This window comes from Eurosta solidaginis, chromosome 3, assembly GCF_040869045.1.
Source record: "Eurosta solidaginis isolate ZX-2024a chromosome 3, ASM4086904v1, whole genome shotgun sequence".
Taxonomy (NCBI): domain Eukaryota; kingdom Metazoa; phylum Arthropoda; class Insecta; order Diptera; family Tephritidae; genus Eurosta; species Eurosta solidaginis.
The window spans coordinates 111,452,206-111,460,816 of NC_090321.1; the positions used below are offsets into that span (position 1 = coordinate 111,452,206).

An 8,611-nucleotide genomic window follows, 5' to 3' on the forward strand; every position below is an offset into this window, starting at 1 on the left:
TAAACGTGACATTAGTCTGTGGAAAGTAAGATCCTCTGTCCAGGTGATCTCCAATTCAACTTTACTAACTTGGCAGTATATTGCGATTGGTGCTCCTGCTTTGTTGTTGTTAGTCAACTTGTTTTTCTTTGACACCTTCATCAACTGTGTATCTTCCCGCCAAAAGTTTTATAGTCACTGAAGTTTGTTTGTGCTTCAAGCTTTATTTTGTGGTTTGCGTCTATGCTAAACTTGAAGCCTGCGTCATAATAATAATCTAAGCTGCGTTAGAGCTGCCACCCAGTTTCTTGGAGCAATATTTTTTTTTTTTGGCCCATTTTTTTCGAACACCATGGATCAAGTCAATGGTAAACGTCGTGGTGACGACCTTAATAACGAGGTTGATAGCGCCAAAAAGGTGCAACGGATCAGCGGCTTCTCTCCTAGTTTAATGCAAAGCATGGATCAGCGATTTGCTAAGTTCAACGATCTGATTGCTAAGCAAATTTTGGACTCGGAAAAAAGGCTCATCGAATTCGTATGCAAAAAACTAGAAGACAAATTTGTGGTGCTGAAGAAAGAGGTCAGTGAGCTTAATGCAAGAGTTACTCAGCTGGAGAGTGTGTTCGAGCGCGTTGGTTATCTCGAAGAGGAAGTAAAAAAACTCAAAAACAATGCGTCAAAGCAAGAGAGCCATATTGCCGCAAGTGAAGTCCGTGTACACGGAATTCCCTTTAAGGAAGGAGAAAACTTAGCAAGTGTCTTTCATCACCTCTGTTCCACTCTTAGATTGCAACCAATACCTATAATGAGCATTTTTCGGCTACGGAAAATAGACAACAGCGTGACAGATCCGGCCGTAATAATCAAATTTCAGTCGCCGACAGACAGAAACAAATTGCTAAAAAGTATAGGCACCTTTAGGCGCCAAAACAATCCAAACATCAAGGGCCTGCAATTAGTTCATGTGGGCATAAATTCAAATGCTCCGATTTATGTAAATGCTTCGCTGTCTAGGCAAAACTATGCGATCTTCAAGGCAGCGATCCGTCTAAAGAAGAAAAGGAAGGTGGTGGCGGTTTTTTCTAAGAAGGGTCTGGTACATATCAGACGAACAGCCAACGCCAGCCCTGAAGCAATACATAGCTTGGATTTTCTAGAGCGTCTTGAGAATACCGGCGAAGAAAGCGCGAGTTCCTTTCGAGTTGATGATGCGCCAACGAATAATGATCAATAAATTAATTTCTATGTATGGTATATTACTTAAGTTCTTGAGTCTGTTCGTTTCTGTCTTTATCTCTCCCTATCATACTTGTAAACAATCACTTATGTTGTCTTTATTGTTACGCATCGCAGAGCATTCTTTATATCACATATATAGTGATGGTCCTAGACTATAGGTTGTCTAGTTCCAAAGACTGCTTACATACACTGTTGCGCGTATTCAACAAACGTACTAAAGGGCTCAAAGTCATCCATCTTAATGCGCAAAGCCTATATAAAAAGCTGGATGAATTGAGATTCATATCTGAGGGTTCTGATATAGATGTTATATGTATTTCCGAAACCTGGTTTTCTTCATGTCACAAAAATGATTTGGTGCAACTAAATGGATATCAACTTTTCAGGGCTGATAGACGTGGTCATGGTGGTGGTGTTGCTATATATGTTAAAAGTAGTTTATCCTGTAAACTTTGCTGCAGTGCTAGTCCAAGTGATCTTGTCGAATATGTGTTCGTAAAAGTGTTCTCTGTAAATAATGAAAGGCTTCTTATCGGCTGTGCATACAGACCTAATCGTGGAGTTGACTTCTCTGGCTTTATTGAATTTCTCGAGCCTCTACTTATAAGCTATGATAATATAATCATCGCTGGGGATTTCAACTCCAACCTTCTCGTCGACTCAACTCTAAAGCTAAGTATGGAGTCTCTTGGACTTTTTCCCACCAATTTAACTTCACCTACACACTTTACTGACTCAAATTCTTCTTTGCTGGATTTATTTTTTGTGAATGATCCCCTGAAATTGCTCCACTACGATCAATTGTCGGCATCTTGCTTTTCAAAACACGATCTAATATTTCTTAGTTACAACTTCCAAACGTCACACATACAATGTTCCTTTACATATCGTGATTTTAGAAGCATAGATTACAGTTCCCTTAATGCAGCGGTGGAGTCGGTTGAGTGGAGCTTGATTCGTACACTGACATCGGTCGATGATCAGGCATCATTCCTACAGAACCATATCATTAGGCTTTTCGACAACTATATGCCAGTGAAACTCAAAGCTGCTACACACAATAATACCCCTTGGTTTAGTGCCAATCTAAAACACTTAATTCACCAGCGTAACCTTGCTTACTCACGATGGAAAAGATACAAAACCCTGGAGGCTCACAACTGCTTCAAAACAGCTAGGATCGCTGCAAACAAAGCCATTAGGTCAGCTAAGCAGAAATTTTATAATAGCAAGTTTAGTGCTGCTTTGAGTTCGAAGGAAACCTGGAAGTCGATTAAACATATTGGTATCGGAAAATCCAAATGTGATATTTCTGTCCTCCCTGATGTAGACATTAATGAGATAAATATAAATTTTGTAAATCTGCCAATCTCAACTGACAATATATGTGCTGATAATTATTGTATTCGCGCTAATGTTGATTTTGGTCCTCTTGAGTTTGCTAGTGTCGATGAGTGTGATGTCGTTCAAGCCATTCTTTCAGTAAAGTCTAATGCTATGGGGTTCGATGGTATATGTCCGAAATTTTTAAAAATAATTCTTCCTAAAATCCTTCCTCACTTAACCTACTTGGTTAACTCTGTGCTGACGTCCTGTGTATTTCCCAAATGTTGGAAAGTTGCTAAGGTAATCCCAATCCCCAAGCAAAACAAGGAGTATAGGCCTATAGCTATTCTGCCTTTCCTTTCCAAGGTCGTCGAACGAATTTTGCACTGCCAGATAAATACTTATGTGCAGAATAATAACCTTCTCACAGATTCCCAGTCTGGATTCAGGTCAAATCGTAGCTGTAAAACGGCGCTCCTATCGGTGATAGAGGATATTCGAGAACAAGTTGACAAAAATTTTACTGCTTTCCTGACTCTTCTCGACCATTCAAAAGCGTTTGACTCGGTCGACCACACCGTTCTCTGCAAGAAGCTGGACAACCTATTTAATTTCTCCAACTGTGCAACAGCCCTAATCAGATCGTATTTGGCCGACCGAACTCAGGCAGTAAGTGTTGGTAGCAGAAAGTCTGACTTCGTCAGTGTTTTAAGAGGAGTCCCACAAGGCTCAATCCTTGGTCCCCTGTTATTTGTTTTGTATATAAACGATTTGCCTGGTGTTCTCAAGTATTGTAATATTCACATTTATGCTGACGACGTACAATTGTATATGTGCTGTCCTAGTGATCGTACCAGTTCATGTATTAATAACTTAAATTACGATTTGTGTCAAATTGGTACGTGGGCTTCTATGAACGGCTTATGTCTTAACCCTAAGAAGTCGAAATGTATAGTCATTCATAGAAGGTCACTAGATAAAAGTGGAATGGAAAATTTAATCTTAGACAACACTATTATAGAATACGTTGACACGGCAAAAAATCTAGGTATAGTTTTTAACAAAACCCTGACATGGAAAGATCACATCTTCCGCACAGTGGGAAAAGTGTATGGGATGCTTCGTACACTCTGGCTTACACAATATTTTACTCCGTTACATATTCGTCTACTAATAGCAAAAGCGTACTTAATACCTACGCTCCTTTATGGTTGTGAGGTTTACTCCAATTGTGACTATGTATGTAAGAGGAAACTTAATGTTGTGTATAACAACATTGCTAGATACGTCTATGGGTTGAAAAGACTTGACCACGTCTCTCAACATGCTTACAGGTTGCTAAACATTTCTTTCGATAACCTTATTAAACTTAAAACGCTCACTACGCTACATAAATTAATATATATGAAGGAACCTGACTATCTGTATCGGAGGCTAAATTTTCTCCAGTCGTCTAGATCTGTTCTCCTTACCCACTTCAGACATCGTATGCTAATATCTGATCGCCAGTTCTTCATTAATTCCATACGTCTTTGGAACTCGCTCCCTTCTAGACTTAGGCTTATAAGCAATGCTCTGCTCTTCAATAAAGAATTAACAAGTTTCTATAATAACCTAGACAATTAAAATACTGATTCCTTCTAAGCAAATGTACTCTATCATTCCTTATTTATCTATTTACTATTTATTAAATATATTATTTGTTGTAACCTTTTCTTAGCCATAGTCATTAGGTTTAAGTTTCAAGATTAGATTGTTCCTATTTTATGCCTTTTACCGACTAGCACTGTAAAATAATTTTTGTCAAATTGTTGTGCTGGGATGAATTGCCTAATAAATACAAATACAAATACAAATACGGGGCGCAACCTGAAGGACAACCAAAAAGTGAGTCAACATGGAAAATTCAAGTTCGAACATGAATAAGTACGCGGTGGTAAGAGCCACAGACGACTCCCTTAAGATCACCTTAAGGCGAGTTTTACATACGACGGGCCCAGTGTCAACAGATATGACGGGCCCAGTGTCAACAGAGGAGGAGTCTACCGTCGAAGAAGCCAGCTCGGTTGGTAGCCTGGTCTACGAAGACAGCATTGCGGAAGAGTTCAGCGAAATTTGCCAGCGTCTGTACGGAACAGTTCGGGCAGATCATCTCCGAAGACGAAGGCCCGATATACAGCGCGGCTTACGAAACGGTATCACAATGCAGCTCGGGATACGAAGACGAGGGTGAAGCAATGGTAAGGGCGCCGACACATATCTCGATTTCGTCGGAAAACGAGGCCAGCAACTGTCCCACGACACAGGAGAAGTCAGCAACTCGCAAGACCTGATCGGCGATATCGAATGATGGCTCAATGAATCCACAATACTCGACACGCGGGGGAATAACTCGGGAGTCAATCCTCTCCCAGAAGCTCTCCTGAAAAAAATTGAGGCACACATTCAGCAGACGCAGCAGAAAAGAGGGAAGCGAACTTTCCGGCACGACAACGACGGCAACAGCTACAGAGTGCGGATCACGAGAACCGGCCTCGTAAGGATAGGCCGGATTCTAGCAGGTGAGGGGAGAGTGTGAGGACCCGAAGGCTTTGGAGTTCCCCGCAACACTATAAACATATATTTTGAATTGAAATTAAAATTTACATACTTTGTACATAAACAGAATTAATTGAATTATTTACCTATGTACACATAAATTAACATATACATATTTATAATATGTTTGTAAAGTATTAAATGCCAAATTTATAAACATATTATTTTATATAAACATACGAAATACCTGAATGCATATTTACATACATGTAGAACTTGAATTATAATATAATTTTAGTGGATAAGCATTGTTATTGTAATATCGCCGTTTGTTTAAGCGCAAATTAGTATAAAAGGGCGACAAATCCTTAAGTAAATGCAGTAGTTAGATAGGACTAGCTAGGCATTGTAGTTGGCTGGTTAAGCTGATCACCAAGTAGTACACCGGGCTTTCATCTCACGAGTATTTAGTCAGTATATTTGTTTGGCGGTTCTCACCCCCATCAACCGGAAGGATTAGTGGGTGGCTTTTACCTCCGCTGCCCTTTAATTAGCCAGGCTTAGACTTAAGTGCAAATAATAATTTCAATAAAATACATACGTTTATATATAATTACAGGGTTTCTTTTTACTAGGTACCTAACTCCATTCTAGGGAATCCTGGACCGACCGAGTTCTAACCCGGCATAAGGAAAGGTCCGTCACAAGCTTGTCAGTCGACAGCAGAGGCAGGCAGATAGCAGAGCAAATAGATTTATGTACGATAAACGGCGCTGTCCCACTCGGATTGCAGGAAACTGTCACAGCTCGCCAGACATTTGCATCGTCAGCGCAGGGCTCATAAACTGCGTCGAATGGCAGCCGATGCTTACTTGGCATCTGACCACCTGTCCATAGTCTTTCAATACAGCGACCAGCAAATTCTAACACCTCCAAAAAGCGGACTTTTATTAATTTCGAAAAAGCTTACGTAATGTATGTCCTACATGCGATGTGTTCCCACATGACACCAACTGACACCATGATACCTTTTCAATTGTATGGTGGAATCTATGCCTCTAATACCAATCTCCCCTGTTGAAACTGCAAGTTTCCTTGGACTGCCGTTAGTGTACTTTGTTGACAATTTGTAAGTGGTCGTGCCAATTAAAAGGGGCGAAGCACTGTTAACACAGCAGCAACATATGAAGAGCTTCATTGTGCCTCGGCCATTAGCCAAAGCGAAAGATTTCATATAGATGAGTTTAACACAAGCTTATGCATTATGAGTAGATTGCACGTATTTTTATGGAGATTGGAAGATTGAGCGACACTGGCGCCATCTGATATTGAAAAGTAGCCAACTCTCAAATTTTGTTGCCAACAAATCATAAGAAGAAGAATTTGACATTTTGAGCAAGACAAGTTGAGCGTCGAAATGAAGAGAAATTGGAAAATGTAAATAAATGTGATTATCTGCGAATTTAACTTGCAATAATATGACCAAAGGCCAAATATATATATTTTAAATGTTTTTAACACTGAAAAGAACACATCACATAGATTTACAAAGTCAGCGCGCCAATGGTGCGATATAGCAAATTGGCATTCAGGGGGCTTCTTCGTCAACATGGTTTGAAATTGGCATTGACACCAATAATCATTGCTGATTCATTTATAAATTGTAAAAAGGCGCGTGATAATGAATTTACCATTAGTTAGAGGACATTGCTTGTATATCACAATTCGCAGCGTGCGATGCGCATAAATTCTCCTTACCAGCCCAGTTAATATATCCATATGTTGATGGCATGGATTTGAATTGTGGCTGTCCGCAATCATGGGCAATTTTTAAAGCATATGGCTGTATTATGCTGAGACATCCAGAACTGGTTAAAGATATTGTAGAAGCTACAAGGCGTGTGCTACCAATCAAATTTAGCATATCGATAAAATTATGCTGATTAAATGGCAGTGGAGAGCAATCAGTACGATCTACAGTGGAACTGGCACGTCAACTATAAAAATGTGGTGCCACATTTTTGACATTGCATGGACGAAAAATGTAGCAGAAGGTATCAGATCCTCTTAATATTAACGCTTTGTATGAATTAAAGATATTCATCAAAAAACCACTTATTATTAATGGCAATGTTCGCACCTGGCAAGACGCTAAAAGTTTGCATACAGAAACACAGGCTGGTGGTGTAATTGCAGTACGAGGCTTACTTTCAAATTCTACACTTTCTAAAGAACACTGCGGGGAAGCCGAAACATCGATGGAATGTGTGCAGCAATGGTTGGATATTGCCACACATACTGGTGATCACATACATATTCAATGTTTTCATCACCAACATGATATGGATCAGTCATATGAAAAGGATGCTGAGCTTTGAGTTCAACAATTTTACGAGCAAGCAACAAATATTTGAATTTTTTGAAGAACGTTATGGCTTAAAGCCCCGCACACAATCGTATAGTAGTTTCTTGGAATATACTAAGTGTATATATCCTCAACTGAAATATGACGGGGTGCAAGTTAATAAATCATCAGCTGCGAATTCAAATATAAGGTGTCGGCACCTAATAACGAAAATGATTTTGAATTAGAAGGCAGCTTTTTCACAATACTATTTACTTAATGAATTGGGCGAATAAAAATATGGATAAAAGAGGTGCTAAACTTATGTAAATAATAAATATCGAGAAAAATAAAGTTTTTTACAGAACCTGTCTTAAATTTAAAGACCCACCCTTAGGCTTGGTTTAGCTGATGGTGTCAATTGTGCTAAAAACGTTTTGTCTGAAAAATCCCCTTAAAAATTGTGACCTATATTATTGGCACCACCTTGCGGTTCAATGTGGTTGTTTTTGTTGTTTTAGCAGTGCTTCGTGGTGTTCTGGGGACGTAGCGGTTCTGAGGGAAATATTTTGGCAGGCCTGTATTTTCTTCCAGTGAGTAACCTTTAGGCTTGGCGACCATATCGGGGACGCGTAGAATGCAATCTGCCGGCCAATTGTTTTTTAAGTGGTAATGAGCGTTTCTTTGTCTTCACCTCAAGTGCTGCGGGCAAGAGATTAGGGAATTTTATTACGGCTCTGGATTTTAGGTACAATTTCGTGCCCGCCTAAATTCAGATTCTGATCGAACGTCACTTCCAGTATTTTTTGTTGTAAGACAGTTGCGTAATGCCATCGACGTGGATGTTCAATATCGTCGACATTTGCCGTGTCCATGTTGTAAATAAGGTCACCGTTGATTTGGTGGGTGACGATGAAGAGATCAGAGAGTTGGTTGATTATTTTATTACATAGCTCATTGTTGGATGGGCCCGGACCGGTGAATATTATCGTGCAGTCATCGGCGTAGGCTACTATGGTGACTCCTTTTGATGGCGAAGCCATATAATTTGCCGTCCACCTTTTGAAACATGAAGGATGGGAGGACCCTTCCAAGTCTTGAAGTAACGTGCCATGTTTGACTGTATCAAAAGCTCTTCATAAGTCTAGCGCTATGAGTACTTGTCCTATAGTGGGGTTTTTG

General features: G+C 39.8%; 1 pseudogene; it reads left to right on the plus strand.

Moving 5' to 3' along the window:
* Positions 1–331: 331 nt before the first annotated feature.
* On the plus strand, positions 332–7,739 carry LOC137245964 (tRNA-dihydrouridine(20a/20b) synthase [NAD(P)+]-like; annotated as a pseudogene).
* Positions 7,740–8,611: the final 872 nt, after the last annotated feature.